A 19,673-nucleotide genomic window follows, 5' to 3' on the forward strand; every position below is an offset into this window, starting at 1 on the left:
CGGCAGCACAAAAGGAAACTCCTCCTACTCTTTCCGACTTGCTCTCTCTCTAACCATCTGAGGCACAGCGCTCCGTGCCAAGCAGCCAGTCGACCATCTGGGCAGGACAGCGCCATGCCAGTTTGTGTGCATTTGCGGACATGGACGTTGGCGATCAACACCATTTCCATGTCACAGTTGGCATTAATGGATTTGTTCAAAGGAGCGGTAATTTGGCCTTCGCAGGTCTAAAACTGGCACGCCAACAGGAGTAATACAACATCTGGCAAGAAAAGTGATGAATGACAAACAAAGCGGGGCCTGCACTGCAACTTGAAACCCAATGGCTCCGTCGATTGTCGGATTCTGTCATTGGATCATGCGTCGCTTCACAAAAACAAAAGAGAAAAGAACAAACAGAGGAGCGGCAGCACCTGATATTGCTAATAAGCACAACGTTTGCTTCGTTAATCAGGGTGGCACTTCTGATCAAGGGAATAATCCAACAAAGAATCATTAAGCGGAAATTAAAAATGAGATGAGTGGCAAACCAAAGCGGGTGACTCTTTCTGTGCCAACCCATGTAAATTTCCATTTGTTAATGCAGTGGCTGGCAGCCACAGCTACCATAGGCACTGTTTCAACAGATGCTGCCAGTCTTGTTTGAGGAAGAGGAGGGAGGAAAATGGACCTGGGGGACTGACTCAAGCTCAATGGCAGCTGTTGAGGCAAAAATCCGAATGAGGGGATGCATGCTAATAAACTGGCAAAAGAATTTGTAATCAACAAAAGGACAATATTGGGACTTTTTTCCCCCAACGTGAATAGCTACTTTTCATCGATGATTTGGGGAATCGTACAAAGACAATGGACTTCTATCTCAGCAGCAATGATAGCAGAGAGGAAGCACATTTTTTTTAATCAATATGTGCAGAAATCACCATAGGACTGGATCCCTACAGGCTGAGTAGGGGTGGCACACCAGCAAAATGAATGGGTGCAGAAGGCACTGGGAGTCTGAGTTCAAGAGCCACTGAGGGGGAGGTGCTGGCCTGTCTGCACCCAAACTGAGGCCGTGGGAACTCATTACAGCTCTCACACCCACATCTCCACCACTTTTTTTGTCCCCTTATTGCCAACCACCCAAAAGAAATGAACAAACTCCACCCTTTCAGGATATTCCCCTCTGTGCTAAACTATCATAAGCAGATGCAATGCTGTCTTAACAGGGTTGACATGGGAGTCCGAGAAATGCTGTGGGTCCGAAGGAGCAGTTCTGTGGTTCCCGAGAGGTCTTCTGGCATCGGGCACTGAGCCATGATGGGCATCGACGCAAAGGCACACAATGGAGGATTTTTCGTTTTCATATTCGGAAGGCGGAATTAAAATTTCAATCAGCAATGCTAGGATAGCCATCTGCATACAATATGAACTCTTTTTTCCAATGGATTGAACAAGAGGTACAGTTGGGGGGAAAATTAAGAATTAAAGAAGTCATCCAAAGGGAGGGATTATCACATCTTTGTGCTTGCTTCTCTGCGATGCACGACCAAAATGCCTGACTCTGGATGTACCATCATCAAGGAAAGAGGCATCGATTTTCTGAAATTTTTGGTCACCACAAGCGTAACAAATGTGATTGCGACAAATAAGATGAATTTTATTTTTAATTACAGTATTTTTCGATCGTCTTAACGGGAAAACGCTTGGATATTCCAATCTTTGACGCTAATTAACTTTGGATAATCATCTTTTTATTTAATTCCATGGGGGATGCTAATTGCGCAGTGTCTTCATTACACAAAAGGATTACAAAAAACTGGGGGCTTGCACGAGCACGCAGAATGGAAGGGGAGGTGGCGTGTGCATGTGAGTTTGAGAGAGGGAAAATAAGAGAGGGAGAAAAGAAACGCGAAAACAAGGATGTGTTTCTTTCTTCGTTGTATTGCACTAGTGATTTAACAGTATTGGCAAACAAGCAGAGAAAAGCTGCACTGCCAGTGACAAGAAGGGCTCCTCTTGGAAAACCTTTTTTTTCTGCCTGCTCGCCAGAGTGCCAACTGTAACGTATGAAGACAGCTGCCTTTACTGCGTCTGGATCTTACAAAACTGGAGCCAGAGCACTGACTGGATTCTAAATGTCTCCTCAAATGGATTTTTTCCTGTGTTATTAAATGGAAGGCATGAGAAATATAGATTTTAATTCTAATTCGATGTTGGCGCTTGGGCGAAGTGGAACGCTGGGGAGAAAACAGACTGTAGCGGGCAATGGCTAATGTCCTCTGTGCTTAATCATCCCACCGCAGAGTCATTTTCTGCATATTTCATTTGCATATCATTAAATCGCTAAGGCATACTGGCAAATGGCAGTGGGGAGCGAGGGGGTGGAAACAGAAAAGGGTAAAATATTGATAGAAAAAAGCCGACTCATTAGCCGATGACAATCCTTAACGCTTGTTAACGCTTAACCTGTGCCTGTTTTTTTTTCTGTTTCTTCAATGTTAATTAAAAAAATCTCAAAAGTTTTACGTCTGATTAAATGGGAGTGACTTTACAATAAAAGGAAAATCTCACATGCGTTTCATGTAAAACTGATATGTTTGTGGCACGTACGTACCATACGTAGCAGACTTTATACATACACTTATTGCAATTTATTTACTTGATGCCTATTTGAATGGCAGCTGAAAAAGTTATGGTTACCATTTAATAGATGGGTAGAATTCAGATATCCCATATGACCCAAGCTGAATACGGACTGTAAGGGAGTCAAGTAAGGGAAGACACTGAAGCTCAAATAAAAATAAAAACCTGAAGAAAATATTTCATACAGAGTCCACAGCTAGCACATGCTAGTGAACTAAAAAGAAAACTTTTGTTTTTTTTTAAATCAAGGACAGGTCCTATTGAGAACAAGACCAACAACGACTTGTTGTACGACTCGAACCTGAATCTTGAAAGTCGAAGTATTTGTCAATTATCTTCAAACATGTCATGATTCAAACGTGTGTGACCTTTTAATAACAAATTCGGAACGCAAATCCGTTGCGCTACGTGACACATTGTTCATATTAAAAAACTATATATTACAGTATTAGGAGCGTGGAGAACAATTCCATGGTGCAATTTATTCCACAGAGACTTGTGTGTCTAATTGTGGATCCTCCCTTTTCCAGACATCCTTGCTTAATTCTCTCCCTATGCAAAGGCAAATCCCCCCAAAGCCAGAATATTCAAATGATGTGAGCTTCACGCCTCACACAATTAGCCATGTTTAGTAATTTGAGAAATGAGCGCCGCAGGGAATGTGGAGGAGGGGGCGCTCCAGACGGCGGGCTAGCAGGGGAAGCCCAGCGAAGTGGGTGGGTATGAGCTTGGCGCTTTGTAACCATGGCACATGCAGATGTCGCTGTAGTTCTTCCAAAAGCACCTAGCCTACTGAATCAATCGAGTGTAAGGGAGGTAACGACAATCTCGTTTGGGATCAGACACCTCCACCATGTGTTTCCGAGGTGTGTTAGCATCTGAAGTGCAGTCTGGGAAAAAGACTTGGCATCCAGCTGGAGGGACATGACGTGGGTGGAACGAGGGTGAGCAGAGATCCCTCACTGTGGGTGGAAATGTGAATGGAAATAATAACTAGAAAGTCTAGGCAAGGCAGGGTTAAGCAATATCAGGGAGGTGTCTGTGAGTTTGTAGACAGAACATGAAGACATTATCCAGAGTGCTGGCATTAATATGCATGTGGCGCTCATTATTATTCAGGTCGGCAGCAAGCAGTTATATCTGTAGGCTGTTCTGCCATGCTTTCGTTATTGTCTGTGCATGTTATCCATCTAGGACAAACACAGACTTCATTTATTCCCCTTTTATCAAAATGTTTATTGGTCATATTAAGGAATGGGCATCAGGAGCAAAACCAGCAACAATAAAGGCCAGTAAGATTGCATAATTTTTGCCTAAACATTATCAATTAATATAATATACTACGATGGATTTAGTATGTACATGTATGATGTATTTAGGGAATACTGTAAAAAAAAAAAAAAAAAAAAAAGGTTATCCTTAATATACTGTACTTGTTGCATAAATACTTTAAATATGTCACAGTATATTTTAACCTGCAGTACATGACGAACAGAGGTTAAAGTTTGAAAAGCTATGGTGTTCCACTGAAAGTCAACACCGGCCCTTTTAATGAAATGTCATGTCTGATGTCTTCAGATTAATTGGTACCTTGTAATTCTTTCCAATTAGCATTAATAGGTATCACTGAGGCAATCAAGTTGATCCACTGCTTCTCGCCAGCTCCTTATAAACCAACGTGAAGGTCAACTGTCAATCAAACGGCACAATATGATAATCTCATTCTCAAAGTCAGCACGAGGATGCCATTAACAGCAGCACTAATGGCAAATGAAAGCTCTGTCTTACTGAAGAACCCCCCCCCCCCTTGGTTAGACTTCCTGGAAATGGATTTGGACCAGGCTAAACCTCAGCCCAGACATCATCAGTTTCTTTAGCATTATAAAGCAGAAAGCCAAAACAACCATAGGGTCTTTATTAACATTTAGCAATACCACTTTTTGTTCATCTTCATGTTTATCATTGGACCTGTGACCTGTGACTGATGTTCTCTGAGAGATTAATCTTCGTGGCATTACTGGCCTTTTAGCAATGGTGCACGAGTGGATGTGACTTACAAATGAAAGGCCTGGCATAGCCGTGATGTTTCATTGTAGAAGTACGAAAGAGAGACTCATGAAGAGTGATCTACGTGTCATCAGAATCATCTACAGTGTGTGTGCCTGTATGACCTGGGTAAACGTCCAGGGATAACCACTAATGCTGACAGCGTAGGTTTTCTTATGGGAAACAGTCACTTAATGGCACGCTTGAATCCTGTATGCTCAAATGGTCAAGGTTTCGCCATGTAAACGTTTTGTTATCTGTGCAACATAAAGCGAAAAATATGATAAGATGCCTTTCGAGGTTAAAGTTTAACAATAGAGGAATGAAGCGATTGGAGAAGATGAGGCAGAGGGAGCGTGAAAGAGTGCATGAAGAGAGCTCGTGTGAAAGAAATGGTGTGTCAGTGCTGTGTCCCACTGGGCTTGAACTGGGCAGCAAGCAAGGGAGCCATTACATGCGTGTCTTTGACAGCTCATTCTCATTACTGCAACAGACAGTTAACACTCCTGCTCTCAGCCTCCAGTGTTTTAATGCAGACTACATCATTGCTTTCTGGAAAGGTTTTAGCGGCGGATTTGGCAACCGTGTTTCTTAGCCATGTGGGTACATGTTTAGCAGATAGAGGATACACTTTGTTTATTTTTAGTGTGAAATGTTGATCTTTTTTAAGAGTAATTACCTACAATACAGTACAAGTCTAGTTGCCATGAGAGTTTTGATATGCTTTTGTTTATTCCCCTCATGACCGCATCTAACTACAAGGTCCGAGACAGGTGTAGCAGGCTACATCTTTTGGATCACAATTGGATGGGCGGTGCCACAGTAGACTCTTATATACTGTAGTTTGCTATCAAGGCATCAAACGTTGGAAATATGATTGTATCAGCACATTTGTCCAGATACCAAATGTAATGTATTCTTTTGAAGAAATCAGCTTTGTAATTCTTGTATAATGCTGTTGTTTCCTGTTGTCGAAATGACTCCTGAGAAACATGAAAATTAGTAGTGGCTTCAGACACTTTATGTTGAGGTAGATGCACTTTGAGCTATCACCATTTAGGCATTACAGTTCAATAGTAGCCTATATAAGATTGGTGATTTTTTTTAAAGAACCAAATGACATGAATTCTTTTTACATCAATTCTTTTGACCTTAAAGTGAAGTGCCAGCTGTATAGATTAGTTTCGCTTGGATTTATGAATACAGTTACAGTAGATGTAAAGAAAAAGGAATTAGAGGGTGAAATTTCCAAGATTTCTCGAGTACTTCCCAGTACTTTATCATAGAATATGAATTTCATGCAGAAAAAGCTACTTTTGTTTGGTATCGCCTTTTCTTGACATATCACACCTCTAGTTGATTGCTAGTGTTTGAAATAAATCTCCAGCACATGAGACACGCCACAAAAACTATCAAGAAAATGAACGCTTACCCCGAAGATGCAGTTTTATGATCCCTAGGAGGACCTTTACAACTCAACAACAGGCTTGAGTATGTCCAGCACTGGCCGTGTATGTCCTGTGGCAATGGAATAGTTTAATATTTGACTGCTTTGCGCCTGTTCTGCTGCTGGGTGACTTGAAAATATATTGAATGCAAAAGAAGCGATTATTTTAAGTGCAATGCTAAACAACTTTAAAATGAGGTGGGCAAATATTCACAGCAAGCCAAGAGTCAGGAGCAAACAAAAGTTTCTACTGCTTGAGTACTGACTTTAATGCATGAATATGTCGGATTCATTGTATTTTAAAAGTATTATCTTGATAAAATGGGGCTTTCAAGATGATCCCTAAAGGCCTCTTTATACTCCTGCGCTCGCGCGGCCGACAGCGCCCACATTGCATCACGTGACCGACGCATTGGGCCGCGCGGCCCCTATGCGTCACTTGACGCGCACACGGCAAAAATTGTTTCTGCGCCTAGAATGCCGCGGAGAGCATCTCTCATGATTGGTCCGTTTAGTCACATGCTGTGATGACGTACTCAGCGTTCCCCTTGGTTCCACATACTACCCACGCCGCAACCTTCTCGATCGATTTTGCAGCATAATTAATAGACTTTACAGCGATCTGATCGGTCTGATTGGTATCAGCCGATAATTAGCATTTTATGCTGATCGACTTTGTCATAATTCACCGATCCGATCAATGACGTCATTGATCGGCTCCACAAAAGACATTTACTCCACGTTGCCGTCGTGTACAGTATATTCGAATCCAAAAGCTAGTTTATATTTAGCCTTGTCGCGTGTCTTTTGACGTAGTACTGTAAATATCTGACCACCAATAAAGTTAGAAAAAAAAAAAAAAAAACATGTCGGCGGTGTGAGACAGAGAACACGTAATGCCCGGATCAGACTGTCAGACTACTGCAATAAAATCTTGTATTACCATACCACCGCATCCCGTTTTTTATGCTCACTGGGCTTCATCTTGTCAATTCAAAGGCGACCGGATACACTCGTTACCATGGCGACGACGCGCCTTTATAAGAACAAAATGGGGGAAAACGTGTTGGTGGTCACCGGTGCTCGGGTGAGGACGTTTGTTTAAGGCTTGCTTGAGGTGTGTTCACGTACTTTTAATACGGTACCGCTCGCAACCAGGCAACAAAACGTTATGTAGCCTAGCAAGCTAGTGCTAGCACTAACGGTTGTAAGCGAACATGCAGGCGTTCTGTCGAACCATGCTCTAAAGTTCTGGTGTGTCTAAGTTAGCACCCATTATTTCTGTCATGTTGGTTTGACCTGGGCGGCACGGTGGACGACTGGTTAGAGCAATCCACGGCCCCGCCTGTGTGGAGTTTGCATGTTCTCCCCGTGCCTGCGTGGGTTTTCTCCGGGCACTCCGGTTTCCTCCCACATCCCAAAAACATGCATTAATTGGAGACTCTAAATTTCCCGTAGGTGTGACTGTGAGTGCGAATGGTTGTTTGTTTGTATGTGCCCTGCGATTGGCTGGCAACCAGTTCAGGGTGTACCCCGCCTCCTGCCCGATTACAGCTGGGATAGGCTCCAGCACGCCCGCGACCCTAGTGAGGAGAAGCGGCTCAGAAAATGGATGGATGGATGGATGGTTTGACCTGACTGATTAGAATACATGATCTGACTAGAGCAGTGATTTCCAACTTTTATGGAGCCAACGCACAAAAATCTCACGGCACACCCTCAAACAAAAATGTCACAAAAAGGGGATACTTCTGAGTAATAGACATATCGATTCTACCGTCTGCTTATTTCTTTACCCACCCATTTACGAATCATTTAATTGTAAAATATATTACTTTTAACTACATTTTTAAAAGACAAAAGATAACTGAAGAATATACAGGGTAACTTTCAAAAGTTCACGCCCACGACCCTAGTGAGGATAAGCAGAAAATGGATGGATGGACTTAATACTGAATGTTACATACCTACAAAACCCAAGATTCCTTAAAATTTTCTTTCGATTTAATAATAAAAAGAGAAACTTCTAAATTTATTCTCAAGCTCTTCTTTTTGTCATAATGGACACGTTTTACAATGCTTGTGGTACATCACTATAAAATATTAAATGTAAAAATTTAACTTCAACTTAAAATGTAAGTTCAATTCACATTCACATGCTGATGGATGCAGAATATGAAGAGTGATAAAAGGTTTACAGTGTTTATATACTGTTGTACTTTTGGGAGTTAAGTTTAGCTTTTTTTGTTTTGTTTACCACATTGGTAAGCATAAACATAAGTATAAAGATGTAAGAAAACCATAAAGCTCTGAAGCAATTAGCCATTAAGCTGTTTGGGGGGGATAGCATTTTTCAGATGAACCAAATCTTTAGGGAAATACAGCTTGTACACTGATTTATGAGGAACCTGATTCTGAAACTTGAAAAAGAAGTGTACAGTAGTTTTTTAAAGTTTTAAATGACAAGCTTCCGTTTAAATTACATTAACAAATCATATGCAAATGACTGATGAAACACTGTTGTTTATAAGGCTCCTTGATGGATCTGTCATCAAAGACAGGACAAGGCGACGTACATGAAGCTTTCAATGCCCCCCCCACGCACAAACAGAGGGTGGTGGCACAGCTTTCAAAGTCACCCAGGAAATTCCTCTTCATAAAAGCTCCTGCATGTCCTTTTGTAATCCCGCTATGTATTATCAGTACGTTGCAGCTAAGTGTTGCAATTACGCTCGGCCTTTTTCATGCAAATCAGTTTGACAGCACAACAATCAGTCAGTTATGCTATAGTTCCTGCTCCCTCATTCTCCTCTTTCTGCTTCTCAACCTCTCCCTCTCCTCTACCTCATTTTCTTTGGCATTTACAGAGGTTGGTGCAGTTGAATTATTTATCATATAAGCATACACGGCACTTAAGGCACAGGCATTTACTTTTAAGCACAGTATTGCAAATGTTTAATACAATATGTAAGGCTCCCTCATGGACGGCTGCATTCTGGACAACAAAACAGGATCGGACCTTATCATATTCAAATCAAACACGGGGTGATGAAAGCAGAACCTATGACGATTCGTGAAAAAATACAAACAAAGCTAAGTACCCGCATCCCTCTCTTCAACTTCAGATATTAATGTGGAATAATATCATGTCGCCAAGAGCCACTTGACAGGCAGCGCCACTACAGTCAACACATCTTCGTACCTAAATTACACAAAAGGTCATTTTAAAATTTTCTCCTTGATGATATAGTGGATGAGGGTTTGAGAGTACTGTGTACTGTATGCGTACATTGCAACCAAGAAAAAAAAGTTAATTTTTGCTTCTTTTGCATTTACATATGGCGGTATTGTCAAAATAATCTCCGTTCAACACTACTTGTGTCTATGCAACGTGTAAATGAAGACAATGGTATGTAACAGGGCCTACAAACTAGCATATGTCCAGAGTGAACATTTAACGTGCATGTCTTTTTTCAGGGTTTACATCAGGGGTCAGGAACCTTTTTGGCTGAAAGAGCCATGAAAGTCACATATTTTCAAATGTATTTCGGTGAGAGCCATAGAAAATTTTTTTTTTACACTGAATACAACTAAAAGTGTAAATTTTTAACCAAGACCAACAATTTGAGAATATACGTCTCTGCAGTTATTATTTTTAATAACATTGTTATACTAAAGCTAACTAATAATAAATATTAAATAAATATTTCTTACCACTGCGATTGGCTGGCAACCAGTTCAGGGTGTACCCCGCCTCCTGCCCGATGATAGCTGGGATAGGCTCCAGCACTCCCGTGACACTAGTGAGGAGAAGCGGAACGGAAGACGAATGAATGTATTATATTGCAGCCATTTGCTAAAATCCATCCATCCATCCATCCATCCATCCATTTTCTGATGGATTTCTTACCATTAATGCGACCTCCAATGCTTGTGTTAGCTAATCAGCTTTGCTTCCTGTCTTTCCAAATCTTTGTTCAGTGACTTGAACTTACCGGAATGACCAGAGACATCGCCTCACCAACCTGCTCGCCACACATTTGAGCACTAAGCGACTCTTGATGGAGAACGCAATGAAAACATAGGGTGGGTCTACTTTCAGCGCTATAAATCCTCTGTATTTTCTCAGTATACAATGGGGCACCATCAGTACACAACAAAACAAGTTTATTCATCGATAGATTTTTTTTCTTTCACAAACTCAATGAAAGACTTGAATGAATCCTCCCCTCCTGTTGACCCTTCCATTGGCAAAACAGCAAGACTTTCCTCATGCAGTGTGTCACCAGCAGCGCACTGTACTCTGCAACAACACTGAAGTGAAATGGCTTACGTCTGTTGACTCATCCAAAGCTAGGGAAAAGTATGGCGATGCATTTACTGTAAATCCTTCACCATCACGATGGTACAATTGTGAACAGTTCTTTCTAAAAGAGGCATGTTTTATTCGCTTGATTATCTTTATCCGAAAAGTCATCAAAAAGTTCATTGGCAACATCAAGCATGAATGCTCTCTGAATGGCTTTCCGTTCCCTACGGTACCCAAAAGGACAGTTTGCATTGGCTACAGCCACCTGCATTATGGTAGAAAATTGATGGATGGATTAAAATGCATGAAAATATTCTAGGTTTTTAATGTTATATTTAACACTGTGATTTCTGTAATGTTTTACTTTCCAATGTCAGTGGAATTATTCATTATTTATCATGTTGACAATTGTCTGCTAAGATTTATCTGTGGGCCTAATGCAGTCCTCAAAAGAGCCACATCGGTTCCCGACCTCTGGTTTTCATTCAAATAATAAGGCTGAATGTCCACTGAGTTCCCTTTTCAGGCCCAAAATAACCTTTGTCGTGGAAAAATACAGCCAGAAATGACAAAGACTAATCACATTTTATTTTGAATTTTATTGAAATAAACCAATTTTGTTTGGGCTTTTACTTTATTATGTTATTATAAAATTGTGTGGAATGGAACAGGTTTGGAAGGAAAATTAAAAATGGAGGAAAAAAAAGTCTGAAATTGTATTTATCGCATAAACTACCAAGATGTACTGCACATAAAAGGTGAGGTTAAGTAACTCCAACTATAGCAGCTTTTCTATTCATCTTCGTGAAGGCAAAATTCTCATTAGGTTGTGCTGGTGTACCTAATGAAGTGTCTTTTGAGTATTAATTGAACTTTGGGATACTTGTGATGCATATGCCACTGGATAGCTGCTTATTGAGAATGTTAATAGATACTAGTCATCCATAAGATGAAGTCCCTACATAGGACTAAGTTAGTATGATGGATATATGGTGGCATCTTTGCCATTAAAATCTAATTTATACATTTAAGACAAATGGGGGCAAGCGTTATGAATAATAGTTACTTAATCAACATTAAATGAAGAGTCAAAACAAGCTGTTAGTGAAAATTATCTCTTTAAGTCATTATCCTATTTTTAAGGCAGAACCATAAATCCAAAATGACATTTAGTTGCAGAATTATTTGGAGTTAAGATTCATCTTGTATATTGAAAGGACAGTAAAACACATGACTTAGCCTACAGTTTTCTTCAAAGTCCTAAATGATATGCTGATTGATGTACATACAGACCCTTTCCAAAAAATGTAAATATCATGGAAAAGTTTATTTCCATAATTCCATTCAAAAAGTTTAACTTTTTGTTAAATCTGTTAACTTAAACTTAACTTTAAAGTCGAATCCGCTCAGTTCCCCCCACCCCCGAGTTACTCACAGGAGGGGCCGCTGCGGTCTATGGCGCATGGAGACAGAGGCGACGAAGGTGGAAGCGCGCCGCCATCCAAGTGAAGCTCCACAAGACAGGATACAGATTGCCGTTTTCGTCGATCCACCTCGCGAATCGACGCTCCCTACCCAACAAAATGGACGAGCTTCATCTTCTGACAAAGACCAGTAAAGACTTAGGACGTTCCGCCGCCCTGTGCTTTACAGAGACTTGGCTTTGTGAGGCTGTCCCCGATGGCGCCGTAATGCTTCTGGGCTTCGATCTTCACCGCCGGGCAGACCGTGTCAGGGAGTTATCGGGGAAAACAAAAGGCAGCGGGATATGCTTCTATATCAATGAAAAATGGTGTACTGACGTCACAGAGCTCAGCACACACTGTTTTTGAACTGTAAGCCATTCTACTCGCCTCGTGAGTTTGCATCTTTCATTCTCGCCGGTGTTTACATTCCGCCACAAGCTAACACAAATGCCGCACTGATAACGCTTGCTGAACAAGTAAACGAAATTGAAAAAAAAACACCCAGACTCACCCCTCATTATTCTCAGGGACTTTAACAAAGCTAAACTCAACCACGAACTCCCTAAATACAAGCAGCACATTGGCTGTCCAACCAGGGAAAATAACATTTTAGACAACTGCTATACGACGCTAAATAACAGATACCGTGCTAAACCTCATCTGGGCTCATCTGATCACTGCTTAATTCACTTAATACCAACAAGAACTTAAGGCAAGAACTTAAATGCGCGAAGCCTATGGTGAAAACAATGAAAAAGTGGACCAACGAAGCAAAGATAGAACTTCAAAGCTGTCTCGACTGCACAGACTGTAGTGTCTTTGAAAATTCAGCTGGCAGCCTGGATGAATATACGGACACTGTCACATCCTATATCAGTTTCTGTGAAGAGGTTTGTGTACCAACAAAGTCATTTCGCATGTTCAATAACAACAAACCGTGGTTCACTGACAAACTTAAGCAACTTTGTCAGGCTAAAGAGGACGCATATCGAAGTGGGGATAGGGCCCTGTATAATCGCGCTAGAAACCAGCTGACTAAAGAAATTAACATTGCAAAGAGAAACTATGCAGTAAAGTTAGAAACAGTTTACTGCTAATGGCTAAATCAGTCTGGCATGCAATCGTTAACCAATTACAAGGGACCAACCCCCCCCAAGCTGAGAACAATAAAAGACTAGCCGACGACTTGAACACCTTCTACTGCAGATTTGAAAAGGACACTTTCACACCCCACACCCACCCAGCTGCACTACCGACCACCATCACACCTCTGACTTCTGCGTTGATCATCCACGAACAGAATGTGAGAAGCATCTTCAAACAACAAAATATTAACAAAGTGGTAGGCCCAGACCTTGTGTCATCATCCTGCCTCAAAGTTAGCAAGGACCAGCTCGCTCCAGTCTTCACAGAGATCTTCAATAGCTCTTTGAAACTGTGTGAAGCACCATCCTGTTTCAAATGCTCCACCATCATCCCCAAGAAACCTGCAATCTTGGGACTGAATGACTACAGGCCTGTCGCCTTGACATCTGTGGTCATGAAGTCCTTTGAACGCCTCGTGCTGGACCACCTCAAGAGCGTCACAGGTCCCCTGCTGGACCCCCTACAGTTTGCCTACCGAGCAAACAGGTCTGCGGATGATGCAGTCAACATGGGACTGCACTTCATCCTAGAACACCTCGACGGTGCGGGGACCTAAGTATCCTGTTCGTGGACTTCAGCTCTTCGTTCAACACCATCATCCCCGAACGCCTCTCCTCCAAGCTTCTCCACCTCAGTGTCTCGCCTGCCATCTGGCAGTGGATTTATAGCTTCCTGACAAGCAGGACACAGCAGGTGAGGCTGTGGGACACACCTCATCTACACGCACCACCAGCACCGGGGCGCCCCAAGGTTGTGTCCTCTCTCCGCTGCTCTTCTCTCTCTACACAAATGACTGCACCTCAACACTGTCAAACTCCTGAAGTTTGCAGATGACACCACAGTCATCGGCCTCATCAAGAAATGAGTGTTGTGGCAAGACAAAGCACCTGCTCACAATGTCCTGAGCATCAGACAGTTCCTAGCCCAGAAGAACATTGCTGTGCTAGGGCAACCTCCTTACTCAGTGCCAGAAGAAATGAGAGTTGTGGCAAGACAAAGTGCCTGCTCACAATGTCCTGAGCATCAGACAGTTCCTGGCCCAGAAGATCATCGCTGTGCTGGGGCAACATCCCTACTCACCCAAATTGACTCTGTATGATTTTTTTTCCCCTCTCTCCCAAGCTAAAAGGGGTCACCCAGGGGACCAGTTTTGAAGATGTGGAGGACATCACCATGGCCATGATGACAGAGATGCGGAGGATCCCGGAAGAATCCTTCAAGGAGTGCATGGCGGCTTGGCAGAGGTGGCTGGGAAAGTACGTCAGAATCCAGGGGGATTACTTCAAAGGGGTAAACTTGTAGTTTAGATTTTAAATACACATTTTGTGACACAAGTCTTGGAAATTTTCTGACACAACTTGTAGGTGGGTTTATGGAAAGCTCCAGTGGCTCAGTAAGGGGGAACAATTGAACCCGTGAGGCAGCATCCACTATACTAGAAGTGCTCCGCTGGTATCCCAATGCAAACAGTAAAAATAAATATTTTCTTTGAAATATCTTGAATCTCACCTTGTACAGAATAAAAAAGCACAAAGCATCCTCAATTACAGTTATTTTCAAGACCTAGCAGGGAGACCTTAATAAGTCCATCTCTGCTTCTCATGGACAAGCGTGTTCATGCATGGCCATGGGGCATTTTAGTCTTCTATTGGTGGTGCCTCATTAATGCTGGCCTACTATAAATTGATATAAATTCTTCCCTTCATCAAAGTCCACAGTGACTGTAAGTTCAAAAACGGCAAGACAGCAAGGCAAAAATCAGAAGGAAGTAACTGCATGTGAGCTTTTCTTCTTTTGGTCAAAAAAAATTAATCTGTGTCGAGGGAGAGTTTGAAAGAGAGAGAGAAAAAAAAGCTGTGGTTGAGGCAAATTTGTGTGTGTGTGCGGAAAAAGGAATAGTATGTGTGCATTTAACATTGAGTCTCAATCTCACATAGTTTTGTTCCTTAAAAGGAAATCAGGGGGCTTAGCGACAGCATTGCCTTGAAAGTCATGAATAAACATCAGGCTCGATTTCTGTGCGTACATCATACATCACAAGATGACACTACCTAATGGAGGAGGATTCTTCACCCTCGGATACATGAAAAGCAGTGAAATTACCCACCAAAACATGCAGCCATATGGTTTTAAAATGGACCACTGAGCGAGAGAAAGGGGGAGGAAGGGGGAGTACTAAGAAAAGGAATCTCTTATTAAAATGGCTTCCTGAGATAACAGCGCTCTCTCTGCATTCCCTCAGCTGTGATAACCACATTCCCTGTTCACACCAGAAAAATGATACATACACTACAATACTAATCATTTACACTTTCAATGAGTTTTTCTCCTTTTGTGTGTCTCCTGGGACTCTTTCTCCTCCTGTCATTTGTGCAGGTGTCATATTTAAAATAATGTGGCAGTCGCCATTTTAGACCAATGTTATTTTTATACAGGGATATTACAATCACAGCCTTTTTTCTAGTTATAGTTTCACAGCAAAGTTTACATTTGCATAAAATGTCATGAAGCATTTATTCTATACTATTAGAGGTTCAGTCTCTAAGCGACACTGAGTTGAAATCCTCCTGGGAACATTCATTCATTCATTCATCTTCCGTACCAAAAGCATGTAAATTGGGACTGATTACTGGAGAGATTTCTGCTCGCTTGCTGAGCACTGCAAAGGTGCCCTAGTTTGACCAAAATCATACCAAATGAAATCTCATAGTGAAAGACACCTGGATAATGCTAATGTTAAAAGTCGAACTCATGGAGCATGTAAACCAAACTGTACTGAACCAGGCTAAATCAACGTGGACATTCCTTATAGTTTGACTCAGAAATAGAATATGGTATATGAAACTGCTAGACAGATTGACAGCAACCTTCAATTTGTAGTGACATTAAAACATCTTGAAGCCTCTTTTTTACTGCCTCTTAATCTGCTAAACTGTTGTTTGTTGTAAAGTGAGTTGATTTGAGTTTGCTGCCTAGCACGCATATCTGATATTTTTTGCTCACAAGCCAAAGCAGAAATTTTAAAAAATGAATTTAAAAAAATTGGCCGCGGAGGTTGTATCTCAAAACCCGTGAGTTGGGTCTGTCGCAAGCTAAGGCACCACAGCAAATGCTTACAGCATGCACCACATGTCCAAAACACTGTTTGTCATGGTATCAATTTGTTACTAGCTTGTTTGTTTACTGTACATATTTAATGCTGTAAAACTGTAGGTCAACCAGAAAAAAGGGTGTTGTTTACATAGAACTGTAACAAAAAATTGGAGAAAAACGTGTTGAAAACAATACAGAACTAATTTCTGTAACTTTTAGTCACACTTGTGCACCTGTCATCAGTCATTATGACCACTCCCTGTGACCAAACTTATCTAGCTTTCTCAGGTTTCAAGGGTGCCTTCTCCAGACTCTACTATGTTTCAGCTCCTTCCACATATTTTCAACAGGATTTAGATCAGGGCTCTTCAGAATAGTCTTCTTAGCCATTCTTGGGTATATTTTAGGTGCGCGCGTTGGGTTGTTTTCCTGTTGGAGGACCCATGACCTGCGACAGAGCCCAGACTTTCTGACACTGGGCAGCACCTTTGGCTCCAGAATGTCTTGAGATTTCAAGACACCCTGTGCTAGATGTAACAACGCAGCCCCAGAACATAACCCACCATTTTTCACAGTAGGTGTAATAACTAAATAATATACATCAGTGGGACATTAGAATTAGAATATCCATGTCTGGCCACAAGTGTGGGTTCAGGCTTGTGTTTGTGCATCTCAGGGAGAGGTAGGAGAAGCATGCACATCCAGGGAGGCGTGAGAGCAGTGTTGTACCGCCGGGTGCAGGCACTTCTTTGATCATTTTTAATAGCCATTCTTTCATGCGAGGCTGCAGCTCACACACACCTTCGTGCAGATGCCATCTCATTCACGCAGTTGTGGGATTAATATGTGGCAGGTAATAAAAAAAAGGCAGGCCATTGCACTGCACAGCACACAACACATGATCGCAACACACTGGGGCCATTACCTATCCAAAGGATGATATCGACTCACAATGTGAGTGAGACAAAGCGATAGCGTCTGGAATATAGGGTGAAAAAAGCTAAAACGACAGAGAACATTTTAGACGGCATGGAGAGAGTTTAAAAAAAAAGGGTCAATTAACATTGTAAAAAATTGTTGTCAGGTAGGAAGGTAGAGGATGATCGTTCTCTTATATCATGTAGATGAGGACAGCACAGAATATTAATCGTGGGTGTGGGCAGTCTAACACGGAGTAATACAGTAAATGCATAAACGATAACATTTTAGACAATGAGAAGAGATGCAGTTTTCACAACTTTGAACTCTGTAACGTAGGCTACATTCTTCAACATTATTTGAACAACTGATACGTATCACTCTGACCGCTGAAAACGTGGAAAGACTGAGTACTTTGTACTACTGAATTCTGGAGATATGGCTTTAAACTCTTCAGAATCAGAATCAGAATCATCTTTATTTGCCAAGTATGTTCAAAAAACACACAAGGAATTTGTCTCCGGTAATTGGAGCCGCTCTAGTACGACAACAGAGAACACTTTTGAGACATAAAGACATTGAGAAAAACAGTCACTGAGCAATAAAGAGTTTCTAGTTATCTGGTAATGCCGGTATATTCTTTTTTTTTTTTTACAATTGTGCAAAAAGATGCAGAGTTCTCTAGCATTTAGAGCAGTTCGAATGACGAATATTACAATAGTCCGGTGCAATGACCATTGTGCAAAGGGCGCCGAGACTTCAAGCGAGTAGTACGATAGTCTGGGACAATGTTGAATTTTCACCATTTCAGTTTTCCTGATATTTTGGGTATGGCTAAAATAGTGCCACGTACACACTTTGAAGTCTGACATGAGTCGCCCCTAACCCACTATACGAGAACTTGAGCACCTTTGTTCGCATCAGAGGTTATCCGGTGCAATTGCGACATGCAATTTTCGAGCTAGTTATAACTACACCCTGAAAATGCAACTTCCATTTTGGATAGTCCGCTGTCATGGTCGCTTTAGAGCTGAGTTCACGCACGTCACACAGAGAAATCCAGAGTCGCTAAGAAGGGGGATTTTTTTTCAAAAAATGTATTTATTTTTGTTTTTGTTTTAGTCTGACGTGTCAGCCAGTGTATGGACAGGGGCTTCACCCGGGCTTGGCCCCTTTTGAGCGCCTCATTGTCGTGGTGCGGAACTGCCCAATGACGACCCGGTGAGATGTTTTCCAGCCACCAGAGGCTTTAAGCAGATATATTTTTGTGACAAAGACAGATGCTAGATGAAGTGGCGTCCATTTTTTCCAGGTCATAGCAGTATTACTTGCCTGACAGTTGACAACTGAGCAGGTTGTGATAGGTAGTTTTTTTGTTTGTGAGGTTCACTGACCTACAGTATATGTACTGTGATAAATTTTTTTTTTTAAAAATCCACAAAAGCAAATGTTTCTGTGCTGAAGGATTGCTCCTCTTCCATGTTAACGTCGCTGTAGACTTCACTACACATTTGTACTTAACACCGCAATTAGCTGACACTAGGGAGATGCATAATGTGAGTGAGGCTTTTACACTCAAAGCTGCTAAGCCTCAGTATTTTTCGGTAAGCTCATAAATCACCAATAATCTGATGATTTCAATTATTTCAGTAAATAAGTGAGTCAAGATCAAGCCCTTTACCCTCACTCAATGCTAGCATTAAATTAGCACATAGACAGCTTTAAGAAGCTAATTAAAGCAATATGAAGCTGTGTAAAGGATTATTGGAGAATGTGTTCTTGTGTTGTGTGCTGGTAGAAACTAAGTATATAAAACTGTAGTCAATTAAAAAAAAAAAAAAAAAAAAAAAAAAAGATGCTTGATTTGACCGCTTACAATATGTCCACAATGTTTGATAAATGCCTACTGTATAAAATAATTAATATTTGATTCAATAGATCTGGCACACAATATCCCACGGGTCTACTTTATGGTTTATATAGTTTCTGTGGGTTTAGGCCAGTCAGAGCTGTCTCCTTACGATTCAGCATTGACCTCTTTTTGGGTCAGAGTGAATTATTTGAAGTAAAAACATCTGAAAGAGATGTCTGTCAGGCGATCTGATTCCCCTGGGTGCGCAAGTGGGGGGGCTCCCACTGGTCTGATAAAAGGTCTGGCTTCTTGCAGCAAACCATGCCTTTCTTCAAATGCATGCCTACGCTCCACTTTTAATTGGCCGCTTTCGGTAGCTGTGAAACTTAATGACTTTGTTCCGGGATTAAAAGCCTCAGAGTTTTCAGGCAAAGCAAGGGGCCTAACCTTTTCTTGGCTAATCTGTCTCTCATCCCTATATCCCATCCTTTCCCTAGATTCCTATTCTTCTTTCCATATTGCACACCTTTTGTCTTACCTACCATCATCCTCATTCTTATTCATTTCTAACATACTGCACATATTTTCCACTGTACTTTAACGGTGTGGATGTTTGCCATTCTCCTCTATGCTCACCTTTAAGGACAAGAATGTCATGTTGCATTTTAAGTCTCTATTCCAATTTTATCAGGCCGTACTTTGACCTTGCTGTCTACTTTTTGCACCTTCGGGCTGTCACTGTTGAATCTTTTTAGAATCAATTCTCCTAAG

The 19,673-nt window shown here is 41.5% G+C and overlaps 1 long non-coding RNA gene across 1 annotated transcript in view; it reads right to left on the minus strand.

The window, feature by feature from the left end:
- The window catches only part of LOC133474518 (uncharacterized), a 48,940-nt gene that overhangs the window by 10,878 nt on the left and 18,389 nt on the right, over positions 1-19,673 (minus strand). The window contains exons 2-3 of the long non-coding RNA XR_009787526.1: positions 11,863-11,998; positions 9,833-9,918 (exon numbers count right to left, since the gene is read on the minus strand). This is a non-coding gene — a long non-coding RNA (uncharacterized LOC133474518). The remainder of the gene's footprint in view (positions 1-9,832; positions 9,919-11,862; positions 11,999-19,673) is intronic.

This window comes from Phyllopteryx taeniolatus, chromosome 2 (genome assembly GCF_024500385.1).
Source record: "Phyllopteryx taeniolatus isolate TA_2022b chromosome 2, UOR_Ptae_1.2, whole genome shotgun sequence".
NCBI lineage: Eukaryota > Metazoa > Chordata > Actinopteri > Syngnathiformes > Syngnathidae > Phyllopteryx > Phyllopteryx taeniolatus.